General features: G+C 30.5%; 1 pseudogene; it reads left to right on the forward strand.

Moving 5' to 3' along the window:
* The first annotated feature begins 4,777 nt into the window (after window positions 1–4,777).
* LOC142644169 (protein FAR1-RELATED SEQUENCE 5-like) lies at window positions 4,778–6,265 on the forward strand (annotated as a pseudogene).
* Window positions 6,266–16,165: the final 9,900 nt, after the last annotated feature.

Here is a 16,165-nt window from a genome sequence, read left to right on the forward strand (position 1 = left end):
TTTGCACTCTAAACTATAACTTTTGTTACACTTTGCACCCCAAAATTAGTTTTATTGTTAAGTTAGATGACCATCATGTTTTAGAGGAGCAATTGAAGAATTTCAAAAGAAGAGAAGAGTTGTTGGCGGAGAGAGAGGGGAAGAGTTGCTGCTGGGCACGCGTGAGAACTATTGGGGATTTAGGGTTAGATAGAATTTGATTTGGGGATGAGAAGATGCTAGCACGTGAGAGAGAGCTTTTGTTTTTAATTGATTGGAAAGAGGGTGTTTTCGTCTTTAAACTATGTGCCACCTAAGTAAAAATCACATGCAAGTCATGTGTTATAAGTTTCCATTTAACTTAACAGTAAAACTAACTTTGGGGTGCAAAGTGTAACGAAGGTTATAGTTTATGGTGCAAAACGTGTAATCGAATAATTTAGGGTGCAAAGTGTAATCTAGGGTATAGTTTAGGGTGATAAAGTGTAATTTTTCCCAAAACTTATGGTTTTGAACTATACAATATACATCCTTTACAGCTCTATTTAGCCAAAGTTCGATGCATCAATGGTGTCACCATTATTAGTTGCAACTATGACCCCCCGGGCAACTATGTCAACCAGCGTCAATGCCCCACCTTGACAAATCTAAAATCCAACTACTCTTAATGCCACACTTGGTGACAAGCCTGCATTACGAGGCCTGGCACTTCCATCTAGATATGAATGTATAAACAATATGGAAATCATTTGTTAATAAATAACAATATATACGTTGTCAATATGTTTCTCTCCTTTGCTCTCCACATGAACTTCTTTAGTTGTGGTTTTTGTTTTCTCCCAAAAGTGGATCATTTGGCAGGATATATTGTCCAGTAGGGAGTTAAATGTCAAAAACTAGTTTGAAAAACTTATGCAAATATACTGTGCAACTTACAAGTTGCACTCCTTAATTTTGTTCAAAATTAAATCAAATCACTTAACTTTTTGTTTATTTACTATATCAGTCATATAATTTTCATTTATTTTCAATCTAGTCATTTAATCTATTTCCGTTTGATGGGTTACCGTTAAGTGTCTCAAACCACATAGTTTTGTATTTTTGTTCATTTCCAATTATATTGCTTTTAACTTAAGAAAGAAAGTATGAAAAATAGGGTTAATGGAATTGGAGATATTAATTTGAAAAAATAACCAATTCATCTACAAGATTTTATGTAATTACAATTTTTTTTTTTAAAATTATGTGGCAATTACAGTTGTTAATAAAAAAAATGTAAAACATTCTTTTTACCAGGGCAATTACAATAGAGAATAGACTGGATGTTAGAATGACACACTTAATTAGCCAGGAAAAAAAAAAAAAATATATATATATATATATATAATAATTACCGTTTTTTTTTCCCTCTGTTGCAAAGAGAAATTTTGTATAAAGGAAAACAGATTATAGGATCATACGTTGTAGCACGTACACTTCTCTATAATTTTTAATTATTATTGATGCAGCTATTTATATATAATCATATATATTACCAGTAAAAACATAATTTTAATTATAATTGTAAAATTGTGAAATTTAGTTTTAAAAGTACAATTATATAAATTTAATTAAAATAATATTTTTAAGGGTCCTATTAATAGGTACTGTACAGCACCTGTTAAGAAGGTATTAAATAATAAATAAATTACACGTGAAGTCACATTTATTGGAAAGGAGAAACATTTTTGTTAAGTGCTTTTGGCTATAGTTTATTCAAATTTCATAAGCAAAGTTTAGAGAAAATATAATTATATTCTATAATTGAAGTTTAAATTTGCGCCATATTTCCTAAATTATTTAGATCTAGAGAGAGTTTTATTTCTTAATTTTGGAATTAATTGTGGGATCACATCATAAATATCCATCCAAGTGAGTTATTGCATACAAAAACCAAAGAGTTTGGAATTAATGAACATAATTTTTTTTTTAAAATGGACAATTTACATTTTTTACCTAATAATATTCTTACAAGACATTTAAACAATTAAAAAATATATAAGAATGATTATCAATAATATTTAAATTATATATGTAAGAATGATACTATGCATCTCAATGTATATCTTTTAAGTATATTCATGTATATGCATGGGGTTACAAGGGGTTAAAAGCTAGTTATTATTATTAGAGAAAACATTGGGTCAAGCTGTGGTGTAAAACACTGGTTTTACGTTAGCCAATAGAAACTTGGCACGTCACTCTTTTGTATTTATCACTTAAATCCCTAATTAAAACAGAACGAATTAGGAAAAAAAAAAAAAAAAAAAGCTTACGCCCCACAGCTACTTCCTCAAACTTCTGCTTCCTTCCTCTTCCATCCTTTGCTTGCTCAAACCTCCACCACACCACACACCAAAGCACACCACCACACAGCTCGCTGGAGCTGTGCGTGGAGCTTGTAAACATATCGGGGCCGCCGTGAGCCACGATCCAAAGGTTTATTTTTCATTATTTGCCCTTTTCCCTAATTTGGATTTCAAATTATTGATGGATTTTTTTTGGGTTTATGAGTTTTTTTCTAGAGCCTCATGTATTATTTATGGTTTTTGTTTTCTTTCTGTATTTTGGTATCTTGATGGGTTTTGATTAGATTCCTAAGTATTAAAGTTCAACTCGTAAATGAATCTGATTGTAGTTCATGGAGGATTGTAGTTCTTATAAGTTCTAATTTAGTTCCAGGAGTATTAGTTGAAATGTATAAGTTCTAGGAGTATAAGTTCTAGTTGCAAGAATTTTGTGTTAAGAAGAAAGATTGTGTTGAAGTAATTTGTATGATCGGTGTTTATGGATTTCTAGTTAGTGTGTATGAATTTCTAGTGAGTGTGGTTGAAATGTATCCTTTCCTTTCAGTGGGCCATTTATACTAGAGATATGGATTGCACTTCATTTTCAAGTTTTTATTTTAGAATTTTTGTTGTGATTTTTTCTTTGAGGAGAATAGCTTGGATTTGTAATCTATGCTCCTATTCAATAATAAGAAGAATTGTATTGTTCTCATTACATAACATTTTATTCATCTTCTCTTCCAAACATGCCTTAATTTATTTTTTCTCACGTTCATTGCGTTTCTTTCTAGCAGCTTGGCCTATATAAGTATCTGTAACCCTGCTTTAGGTATCAATATGATGGCTTTCAACTTAAATGGTTTCAATTTAAGCAATCTATATTTTTTGCCATAATTTATTCTTTCTCACGTTCATTGTGTTTCTTTCTAGCAGCTTAGCTTGAATTAGTATTTGTAACCCTAATATAGGTATCAATACGATGGCTTTCAACTTAAATGGTTTCAATTTCAACTAATCTGTATTTTCTTTTTCTTTTTCCTTTTAGGGGGAGGGGGTCGTAAAATTGTGAGAATAAGACTGACCCCTAAGCTCTAATTGATAAACTTAAATTCTTGATGTTGATTGTACAAATTAAAATTGTAAGGAAAATTTTGACCATAGTTTCTATTATCTGCTAATGAACACCATGTGTATGTTTGCTCAAATATCTGTATGTTGTCCTTTTTTTTTTTTTTTTTTTTTTTATGCAACATCTTTATGCTGTCCTGTTTGTTGTGTATGGCTTTGATATGACAACTTAATGCTCAAGTCCATGGCATAAGGTGTATGAGATGATTGTCATTTAACATAGATTATGCACAATTTTTTGCTTGACTAAATTGAATCTGATTTTTTTTTTTTTTTGGGTTGGTAGTTACCTAACCCAATTTTAGAAGATTCAAAAGAATGTTACTTCTTGTATGATAGGATTACTGAATTGTTTCCTATATATATTTCTTTCAATTTTTTATATTTCTTTATTTTTCAGTTTGTGTTTCCTTTATTTTTTTTAAACCTTGACTTAAAGTTTTGGATTTGCTTTTCTTGAGATATTGATCAATTAGGAATCCAACACTGAAAAGTTCTATATTGTTAGTCTCTATATTAGTTCAACCACAAAATGAATTTAATTGAATGAGAATCTTGTTTTTTCTTACAGGTGCCTTTTCAACAAGTTTACTTATTGTGATTGCTGAATTCTCCATTATCAACTTTAGCCTTTGAGACACAGCTGGTATCTATATTGTGGTATCATTTATTTAATAGCTATTATAATATTTTTAGTTTCAAATATAATTTACTCCTACTTGTAATGTCAACTTTCTCCTACTTGCAATGCCAATTTGCTCTCTATATGTACCAAAGTGCAATTAAAGATGTAGTTGGAGCTGTTTGACGTAATAAAGTTTATTGAGTTGTTGAGCAGGGTGTTCAAATGCACCCTCCCTTTGTTGTGCTTTTATGGAATTAGTTTGAATTTTAACCAATCAAATTGGTTGTTTGGCTTTGTATTAAGTGGTTGGATTTACTCTTTACTTGTATCCTAAATTGAGTTGAAACATTACCATTTTTCAATGATAATTGTAATATTAACGTAAAATTTTCCAATTAAATTTTAATTTTGTAATAGAACAAGTTTGCCAAATTGGGCAAGTTTAGTATTGTAATAGCACAAAATTTAAATTTATACTTAATTGTTACTTATGAATTTTTCTTCTCTTTTGTTTTTTATAGGTCATATTGAAATTTAAAATTACTTGAATTGAAAATATGAGTGTGAACAACAAAGAACCTAAAACAATCTCACTTTGTGATATGGTGGATGACTTAGTACATGATGAGTCAGAAATAAATGAAGATCAAAATAATGTAGACTTGTCTTTGAATGATTCAAATCAACCTTTAACAGGCATTCAGAACCACATTTTAATATGGTGTTTGATAATTTAGAGGCTGCTCATGCATATTATAATGCATATGCAAGACGAAAGGGTTTTAGTATACTGAGTAAATCATACTCGAAAGAATAAAGATAAAATATTGGTTGGAACTGAATATGGTTGTTCAAAAGAAGGATTTCATCATCAATGTAATGAAGACAATGAAAGAACAAGTCCAGATCATGCAGAAACAAGAGTGGGATGCGAAACAATGATAGGTGTAAAGTAAGTTGACGATACATGGATTGTATGTAAGTTTGTGAAGGGTCAAAATCATAGGCTTCTTCCTCCTAAGAGTACAAGTTTGCTTTGTGGACATAGAGTGATAACAAGTGCCCAAAAGAATCTTATAGATGCACTCAATAAGTCAAGTATAGCCCTAAGCAAGATAATGTTTGTGTTAAGTAAAAAATCTGGTGGTGATTATAATGTTGGATGTATTTCAGTCGATATTCAAAATTATTCGGGTAGTAAAAGAAGAAAATTGCTTCAAGATGGAGATGCCCTGGGAATGTACAAATATTTTTATTGAAGTTAATGTAAAAATCCAAGTTTTGTTTATGCAATTAAAGTTAATGAAAATGGGTGTATGGGTAATTGCTTTTAGGTAGATGCTAGGTTAAGAATAGCATACCAATATTTTGGAAATGTCGTTACCTTTGATGCTACATATCAAACAAATCGTTATAAGATGCCTTTTGTTCCTTTCACAGGGGTTAACCACCATCATCAATCTGTGATGTTTGGATGTGCTTTACTTGTCAATGAAGCAACAAAATCTTATATATGGTTATTGAAAACTTGGCTTCATGCAATGATTGGAAATCTTCCTTTTACAATTATAACAAATGATGACAAGACTAAGGCTAAGGAAATTGCAAATGTATTGCCAAATGCAACTCATAGATTGTGTATATGGCATCTTTTACAAAAAGTTTCAGACTAGTTGTCCCATGTATATAATAAATATCCACATTTTCAGGGAGAATTTCACCATTGCATCCATGATATAGTCACTATTGAAGAGTTTGAGTTAGAATTGAGTAGATTATGGAGAAATATGGATTGAGGGATAATGATTGGTTGGGAAATCTTTATATGCGGTGTGAAAGATGGGTTCCAGCTTACTTATGAAGGTCATTTTGTGCCGGGATGTCTACAACTCAAAGGATTGAAAGCATGAATAAATTTTTAAAGATTATGTTCGTTCAAGTACAACGAAAAGTGATTTTGTGTATCTATATGAGCAAGCTTTGAATGCACGTCATCTCAAAGAGAAAGAACAAGATGTAAAGACAAAAAATTCAGTGCCAGTTTTGAAAATATGTTATAAGCTGGAAGCAAAGATAGCAAAAGTTTATACAAAAAAGATGTTTATGAAATTTCAAGTTATTTTGTAGTAAAAAATACAAGGCATCCAAATATTGTGGAGAAGATATACAAGGTGGTAGCTCATGGGAAAGAAAGTCCATTTTATGAAGTGTCTCTTGATATTGTTGAGACAAAAGCTATTTGTACATGCCATATGTTTGAGTTTGTTGGAATTATTTGTAGGCATATCCGTGCTATTTTTGTGAAGAAATCTCTTGTGCACTTTTTTCCATCACATTATATTTTACAAAGATGGACAATTAATGCCAAGAGCACATTGTACATGACATATTTGGTGATGTCGTATAGGTGAAGCCTCGACTTTCTTCTACCATGATGAGAAATAATTTGATGCTTCAATTTTTGGAAGTTATGGAGGTAGGGTCACAATCAGAGAAGAAATACAAGCACATTGGACAAACTTTACAAAAAGTTCATGAGGAGCTTCTAGCCATGCAAGATGTTTATGATGTTGATGATTTAGGAAGTCCTGATAATACTACATTAAACAATCAAGTATTATCAAATCTTTCAATTACTTTGCGAGACCCCCCACATGTTTCTTCAAAGGGAAGACCTAAAGCTTTGAGACAAAAGCATCCAAAAGAAAAACAATTGACGAAGAAGAGAAAATGTAGCATTTGCAAAGAAACAGGCCATATGAAAACCAATTGTCCAACACATAAACATCCCAGGTAATTACATGACCTTATTGAGTTGTAGTATTAATTTATTATTTAAATTTTTGGTTTATAAAATTACTTCTTGTAGGGATGTTGCAAATACAAGCTTGACACCACATTGGGAGTTAGTGCATCAACAAAGTCAAACTGAGGTTATTTAATTATAATATATTTAGTTTCAAGATAATACATACCTTTGCTGATATTTTAAAAAATAAGCCTTTACTTTTTTAAATTAGGAATTTTCAATGGCAAGGTTGAACCTGTTAGTCATAGCAAATCCATTGTGCTCCACAAGTTTTGTAGAGATATATGATGTATTTGATTTTTTTACTTAGTATAAATTGTTCTGTAATAGATGCTTTTGTTATTTATTCAATTTTTTTCATTTGTTAATCGTCTTTAGGACTCTTTGCCAACTGTGACATATCCTTCTACATTATCATCTACTATGCATATACATCCCAACCAGTCATCATTTACGGTATGACCACTTAGCGTTTAGTTAGAATATATTAAATTTTTTTTAACTGTGTTCATTCTAATTTTATTTTTGTATTTGGTTGTACATTCTTTTATGTAGGATCTATTACAACAATTCTAAGAAAGTTAATGTACAAACAAGTTTTGTGTCCAAAAGAATGGATTGGGAAGCAAATATTTTCTAGTTATATTATATTTAAATTAAGGTGGATAGAACCATCTTCTTCTTTTTTTGTATTCCCAACGTACGGTCGTCTTTTTTTTTTTTTTTTTTAATATTGAACTATGACAGGTTTTATTCTAGATGAATGTGTTCTCAATTAGAAATTTCCCAAAAGAATTGTGACAAATTTTATTTCAAGATGTATGGTCAATCATATGATCTTTGTAAATTGAATTGTGACAGGTTTTATTTTAGGTGAATGTATTCTCAATTAAAAACTTTTATAAAAAAAAATTAAATTGTGACAGGTTTTATTTCAGATGTCTTTGTAATCCTATGATCCTCTTTTTGTATTCTAAATCATGACAGGTTTTATTCTAAATTAAATTGTGACATGTTTTATTTCAGTTTTCATTCTAAATTGAGTTGTTATTATGTCAAATTTTAGTTTATATGGTATAGAAGTATTAGTTGGCTTGTATTATTTGAAAATTCATGACTAGTCTATGAATTTAAACAAGTATCCGTGTAATTTTGATTCTATAAAAGAATTGTTAAAATGTCTTTTATTTTGCTTATTTTAGCAAATTTCGATTACAGTAGGTGCACAATTAATGATACAAAGTCTATCTAGTTGAAAATAAAATTGACAATCAATTTAAATCATCTTGATTATTGAAGATCTGTTCTCGCACAAACCTAACATTGAGCTATTGCAATCATTATAAAAAAATAGTGCTTAGCAAATATAAAAAATGTACAAGACATGTCACATTACAAACATATTTAACAAATAAAAAACCAAGGATTTCAACCCAATGCAAAGGCCATCCAAGACCATAAAACACATTAAAGCTTAAAAAATGCATAAATTTGGGGGTGATGATACAAAAGACTTCAATCCAAATAGGTTTGCTGTAGGAGTTTCAAAAGCTACAAGGGGTCAAGTTTCATTTTTCCCATTCGGATGGGGTCCTCGATATGCATTGGACAACATTTTTCTATGATAGAAGTGAAAATGGCTTTGTCAATGATTCTACTACGCTTCTCCTTTAAGCTGTCCTCATCCTATGCTCATGCTCTGCTCCCAATTATAACCCTTCAACCACAATATAATGCTCACATTATTCTACATAAACTCTAGAAAACTCTAGAATAGAAAATATCAGTTGTCAAAAAAAGATTTGAATGCATAACAAAAGAAACATTTTATATGTATATTGATGCTTTTGGTAAAGAAACATTCCATGCAATTTTGCATATCCACATGTATGCATTTCATTTGCAATAAATTGTATCTGTATGAAGACCAATTTATTAGAAACTAAGTACAATTCACATTCACCAACAATTGAAAGTTTACTGCCACCACTGCTCACTCTTGGTGTGGTGGTCACTCCACAAGTACAAATGCTTGTGAGGTGTGGGGGACAATGGCCGGAATTCAAGTCTCTAGAAGGGAGTTTCACACACATATACACTTAGATAAGGCTAGAGTATAAATTCTATCTTGTATAAATAAATAAATAAATAAAAATTTATTGCCCAGTACTATTATCTCTTCAAGTACAGCCCAACAAAAACAAATCCATGTATAAATCTAGGTATAGCCAATGGAAAGCTTAAAGCTTAAAAAATGGTCTTAACTTCTACCCTAAAGCGAATCCATGCATGTATCCAGGTGTAGTTAAATGCATGTAATTTCCAACAGTATACATGTTGAATGCATGCTCTCCTTCTCCAATTACTCTAATGCACACCATAGCCATTCCCATCTCCAAGCTACTTCGTATGATACTTTGGGACAGGCTGTTCGTCAAGCTGTGCGTCACAATAGGTCTATGAAGTGGATATAAGGAATGTAACACTTCAATTACTTCAACATCTTCTTCATCACGAATTCTAAAATGAAATCCATTGTAGTAATATGTCAGTATGATATGTAATGCAGCGACACTTTTATCAGCCTTGTCATGTATTTAGCAATTGTGTTATTTGCCTTTTGATGGTCATAGATGGCCCTTTGTCTTCTGCTTTGTAAGTTTTGTGCCAACTGAAATGACAATCGTACATATGTGGCACTTAACTTCCTTGAAGTAGCTTGAAGGATTCGATACTGACATTACATATTCTATTACAAGCCAAGTTGCTTGTAAGAAACGCAATGAACATGAGAAAAAATAAATTAAGGCATGTTTGGAAGAGAAGATGAATAAAATGTAAAAGATTATCTAGAATTAAATACTTACAATATCTACAGACCACTCAACTGATTCCAAACTCTTTAGCTCGAAGACAGATCTGAGTAAAGTTTATGTAATGAGAACAATACAATTCTTCTTAGTATTGAATAGAAGCATAGATTACAAATCCAAGCTGCTCTCCTCAAAGCGAAAATCACAACAAAAATTCTAAAATAAAAACTTGAAAATGAAGTGCAATCCATATCTCTAGTATATATGGCCCACTGAAGGGTACATTTCAACCATATTCACTAGAAATCCATAAACACCGATCATACAAATTACTTCAATATGATCTTTCTTCTTAACACAAAATTCCTGCAATTAGAACTTATACTCCTAGAACTAATACATTTCAACTAATTAGAACTTGTACATTTCAACTAATACTCCTGGAACTAAATTAGAGCTTATAAGAACTACAATCCTCCAAGAACTACAATTAGATTCATTTATGGGTTGAATTCTAACACTTAGAGATTTAATCAAAACCCATCAGGATACCAAAATATAGAAGAAAAAAAAAACCATAAATAATTCATGAGGCTCTAGAAAAAATCCTATAAACCCAAAAAAACCCATCAATAATTCGAAATCCAAATTAGGGAAAAGGGCAAATAATGAAAAACAAACCTTTGGATTGTGGCTCACGGCGGCTTTGGTATGTTTACAAGCTCCACACATAGCTCCGGCGAGTTGTCTGGTGGTGTGGTGGAGGTTCGGGCAAGCACAGGTCCAATTTAAAGTCAAACTCATCATTATCATTTTTTTAAAATAAAATCATTTTTGTTTAATCAAAACTTAAGAAAATGAGTGAAACTCTATCTCTCTAACAAGTCAAACTTAAACTTAAACTCAAACGTTGATAATCTATATAAAAGCAAAAATTATGATAGTACTCAAAAAAAAAAAAAAAAAAAACTAACGTTGAAAAAAAAAAGACTCACGTTGATAATCATGGGTTTGGTTTTTGGGTTGAAATTTCTACTATTTATTTTTTTTATTGTACATGGCAGATAAAGCATCTCTATTTTTTTTTTTGGAGAAAAATCAAAGATGCAACATATGTCTTCCAGCCTAGGGAACGATAAATTTTTATTTGGTATGTTATATATAAATTTGTTGAATTTAGTTTGGTTCTGAAGTAAAATTTGGGGATTCTATAAATTTTGAAGTTTTAAGTTTTGGGGTTTTTGGTATTTGCGTCTCAGTAGGTTGATTTTAATTCTTTACCTTAAATGTTTTTTATTTAGATTCATGTGATTTTTTTTTCTTATTAAAATCTACATTTGTGGTTGATTAATTATTTGTTTGGATTAATTTCAATTAAATTTTTTTTTTTAGAATGTCTATTTACTCATTGTTGGATTTTTTTAAAGAGTTAAATAGTTTTTCCATGCATCGCACGGGTTAGCAACTAGTTGTTGTTGTTGTTATTATTATTACTATTATTGCTACGTAGCATTTTATTGTTGCTATGTTCCAGTTGAGCCACATCATCGTTCACACTTTCTTTTTTCATATTTTTTTCTTTTTTTATTCCTTCCCCTTCCTTTTGTAATTAATGTTTGGCTCTTCTTTGAGTTCTTTCAACTTCCCATTTCTTTTCTTTTTTTTTTCTCTTCCCCTTCCTTATGTAATTAACGTTTTGCCCTTCTCTAAGTTCTTTCAACATCCCATTTCGATTATAAAAATAATAATAATAATAATAATAAAAAATTTCCAATTTGCTTGAACTTTCCCATTTCAATAAAATATTTTCTCTTCTCTCTCAATTAAAGATTATGGCAATATTAAAATAACATCTTCACCAAAAAAAAAAAAAAATTTAAAACAACACTATAACTATGAAATTCAAATCTTTTTATTAAATGACCTCTTTCATACATATACCATTATAAATTGCTATTGAAGGAAACTTTTATTATATGTTCTCCCCAGATGACACTCCACCCCAAATATTAAGGGAAAAAACATTTTTCCTCTTTGACATCTATTTGACCAAATTTTATAAAATTAATATTAAAAATATTGTATACTAACTTGCTCTTTGCTTAAGGGAATGATTCCAAGATTATAGGAAATTTAATAATTAAAATCTATTATTCTAAAGTTTTAATTATAATGTTCTAAAAAAAAAAAAGGTTTTAATTATAGTGTATTTTAAAATATTAAGTATGACCTTTGCTCCTTTTTTTTTCTACGGGTTATGCAAGTGTTTTGGTGCTTGATAAATATTCTAAATTCATCATTTGAATTTTTACTAATCATTGTTAAACTTTTGTAAAGAGATTCTTATAAAAATTTTAAATATTTAATTACTAATATGAATAGAAGGGGGTGATTGTTAATTTTTTTTAAATCTCAAGGGAGGGGAGTGTTTTTTCCCTTCATGTTTGGGGTGAAATGTCATTTCCTCAAACCTCAAGGGAGGGAGAGGGGAATTTAATTACCCTAATGCATAATACTTTTTTAAAATAACGCATGCACTATTAAACGATTTAACCTATAAAATTTATATTATACTCTATTATAATTATGTAACATTTTCCCATGCATCGTGTGGGTCTGAGACTAGTTCTTACTAATTAATAAGACTAATTCACCCAAAGTGAGCTTGCAATACTTACTATGTAGGGTTTAAAAACTGAAGTGTCACCAATAAAAAAAAGTTATTCAAAATATTCATTTATTATATAGTTTGAGTGACACTAATTATATTCTTGCCATATCAATTTGTAAGTTTTTTGCCATAAAATTTGTATTAGTTTTAGCATTTTTCATTCACTTAATAGTGAATTGGTGATTGTGTTGTATTTCTATTAATTCATAATTTTTTAATTTTTTGTGCGGAGAAGATACTAAAGTTATTTCAAATTTTACTATAAAAAATTGACAAACTGATGTGACATTTCAATAAAAAGAATAAATGAATATGAATTACTTATTGTGATTGATGAATGAAGACACATAAATTTATAAAACCTATGATTAAAAAAAATGCAAGTCACTCATTCTTTTTTAATTAAAAATAAAAAAAACTTACTGCACCTATATTAATTTGGAGTCTTTCTACGTTTGGGGGCCTTAGGCCATTACCTAAATGGCCTAGGCCTAGGGCCGGCCCTGAGTTCTCCCAGAACTTGACGGTAAAAAAGAGTAGAAAACCACGGCATGGCCAATCCGGCTTACAGGCTTTAGAAGATTCATTTTGGAAAAAGTTTGTGACCTCTCATAATGGTTGGCCATTTGGCACAGCAGAGCCACCCTCGTCCAGTTTCCATGAATTATATATGAAATGCATGTTTTTTACAGCCTAAGTTTGAGACCATCTCAACAAGCCATTTCTTTGTGGCTCCACTCCGGATAAAAATAAAAATAGAAAAATATCTATTGCACACATTGCCCAAAACATTTTTCGTGTGTATTTGCACACGGTGTATGTAATAAACACTATCTAAAGTAAAATTCACATAAAGTCACAAACCCAAATAACAGTGGCAATTTTAGGAATTATTTTTCAAAATGTTCATTAAGAAACTTAAATTAAACAAAATTTAATAAAAATAAAACATGAATATATAGACATAAAAAAACAATCTCAAATACATAAAGTTTTAAAATTTCCTTCTACGAATTTTTCACATTTGAAATTTTTGTGTGATAACTTCATTATTAATGCTATCAGTTACATCTTTTTCAATATACACAACCAAATAGCCATTAAACTACTGATCTCCCATTCAATTACCACCATCTTGCCTAAATAGGTAACAATATAAAAAAAAATGCATAATCTTTTTTCATGATATGTTCCAACCAATATTTTATATTTTTTAAACTAATCCGAATTAAATTAGTGCAATGCTTCACTAATTTCTTTTTTAGGAAAATCATGGCTAAGAGGTTGACAACAACATCTTTGTAAATAAGCTCTTTTTATTTGCTCCTGATCATTAGGATGAAAAGATGAGACCTTTTATCATAGCCTAGGATCTGAAAGAAGATTATTGAAGTGAATAAATATTTGGTTAGAAGATAAATTTTGGGATAAAAGTTATTTTATTTGAGGAATTTTGTCCATAATGCTAACAAAAAAAATAAAAGGTAAACTATAAGTTCATTTAAAATATTCAACTTAGGCATTAAACCGTTATATTAATCATGTTCAATAAAGTATTGAGACATTATTTTAGTGCATGTGTATGTACAAGATGTATTACATTAATCAAATAAATTCAGTTAAAAATTAAAGCAAGCACTAACCAACTAGCTATTGGAAAATATGCATTTTTTATTTTTAAAAAATAGCAATTTTAAAATAACAATTTAAAATATCACAATTAAACATTTGATTTGGGATTTTATGTTAATTTATTTGTTTAGAAAATTCTTGAGAAATGTTACCTCTACAATATTTTTACAATAAATCCTAGTTGACAATTTCTACTAGGTCTAATTTGCATATCACTGAGTTGTTTTTTTGTCCACCAGTAAATATCACTTAAGATTTGTTGTAAAAGTGTTATGAAAATGTTATGAATATAACATTTCTTGCAATTTTTTGGTTCAATATTCAATTTTTTTTAAGGTGGTCAATTTTTTTTTAGGGTGGTCAACAACCCATATTAATTTTAAAATTCATCCTTCAAAAGTATAATTATTTCTTTCCAAGTCCAAGGTGGTCCTGACTACCCTACCGTGATTCCCCATTAAAGACCCATTACAACTCTGACTCCACTATTTTGCAGACCATGTCCTTAATTTCTTAACATTAAAAAATGGCATTACTTACGGATTGCTGCTAAGAGTGAAGTTTTCTACTTTGGGGTGGATCAACAAACAAAACAACAGATTCAAGATCTTTTAGGGCTTGTTCGGTAGTAGATTTTAAGTATTATTGTTCAAAATGATGTGAAAATTGTAATTTAAAAAGTGTCTAAAAATCATAAGCCTTTGATTGAGAAAATCACAACTCGTATAAACTCCTGGACTACCAAGCATCTCTCTATTGTTGGGAGACTCCAACTTATTCAATCTATTTTGTTCAGGATTCAAGGGTACTGGCCTAGGGTTTTTGTTCTCCCTAAAAAAGTTATTTAGAGCTTGGACAGTAAGTTTAACAGTTTCTTAGGTGTTAAGAATATAAAGTGACAGAAAGAAAGACTGAATAATCTGTATATTGATATATATTCTATGCATACAATCATTATACAATAATATTGATGAAGTACAAGTAATATAAGTATATTATAAGTACAGTATTTGGGCTAAGCCCAATGGGCTAGGCTAGACTAAGCTATATACTAACATTAGGAAGGAAAAGGATGAGGCAACTGCAGGTGCAAAGTTGCTTGGAGTTTGATGTGCGTTCCAAAAAAAGAAGGGGGCTTGAGGATTGGTATAAAGCTGTCATAATGAAGCACATTTGATTTCTTTTTGTCCTTACCGGATGAATTTGGGCGGCTTGGGTTAATGAAAATTTATTGAAGGATAAAAGCTTTTAGGTTGTTAAAACTTAAAGCTCCTGAAAATGGATCTTGGGGTTGGAGGAAGATTTCAAAGTAAAGGGAAGTGATAAGGCTGTTCATTAAGCATAAGGTTAGGCATGACTATAGTTTTTTTTTTTTTTTTTTGTTGGATAATTGGCACCTAGATGGTGTTTTGTATTCTAAATATGATTTATGGGGTAATATATGATTCAGCAAGTACTTCAAATGCAAAGGCAACTTCAATGCTCTCTCATGATGGTTGGTGGTTTCCTAGATCCAAGGATCTAGTTGTTATTCAATACAAATGCTTCCAAGGGGAATTTGTATGCAAGCTAATGTAGTGTGATTTTCTTCAAATTCTTCTGTGTTCTCTTGTAAATCTACTTGAGAGGCTAATAGAATGAAATTACCTAAGGTGGACTGGTGGAGATTGGCTTGGAAACATTCCAAACTAATCAAAAAAATAAAATAAAATTCCAAACCACAAATTTAGTTGTTGGCTTTTCTAGGGGAATAGACTGTCTACAAAGGATAGGATGATTCAAGGGGTTATCAAGGGAATACTTTGAGTGTTTTCTGCAGAAGGAAGCATGAGATCAGGGACTACATTTTATTTGATTGCTCCATAACTAGAAGGATTTGGCATCAAGTCAAAGTTAAGAGTTTGATGGAGGACTTTGGTTATGACTGGGGTGAGGAGCTTCAATGGAGTAACAGCGCTTGAAGAATAAAAATTTTAAAGTGCTCTGTCAGCAGGCTTGTCTTAGCTGCTGCCGTGTACCACATCTGGTTACAGAGAAACACTACACATTTTTAGGAGCAACATTAATTCTACTGTTACGTTCCGCATGAAAGTGAAGAATTCTATGATCAACAGGGTGATTTGTTGCAATTGGACGTTAGCTTCTCTGTGTTTAATAGAAGATGGAAGCAGGAATGCAGCT

The sequence above is a fragment of the Castanea sativa genome, chromosome 7, assembly GCF_040712315.1.
Source record: "Castanea sativa cultivar Marrone di Chiusa Pesio chromosome 7, ASM4071231v1".
Classification (NCBI taxonomy): domain Eukaryota; kingdom Viridiplantae; phylum Streptophyta; class Magnoliopsida; order Fagales; family Fagaceae; genus Castanea; species Castanea sativa.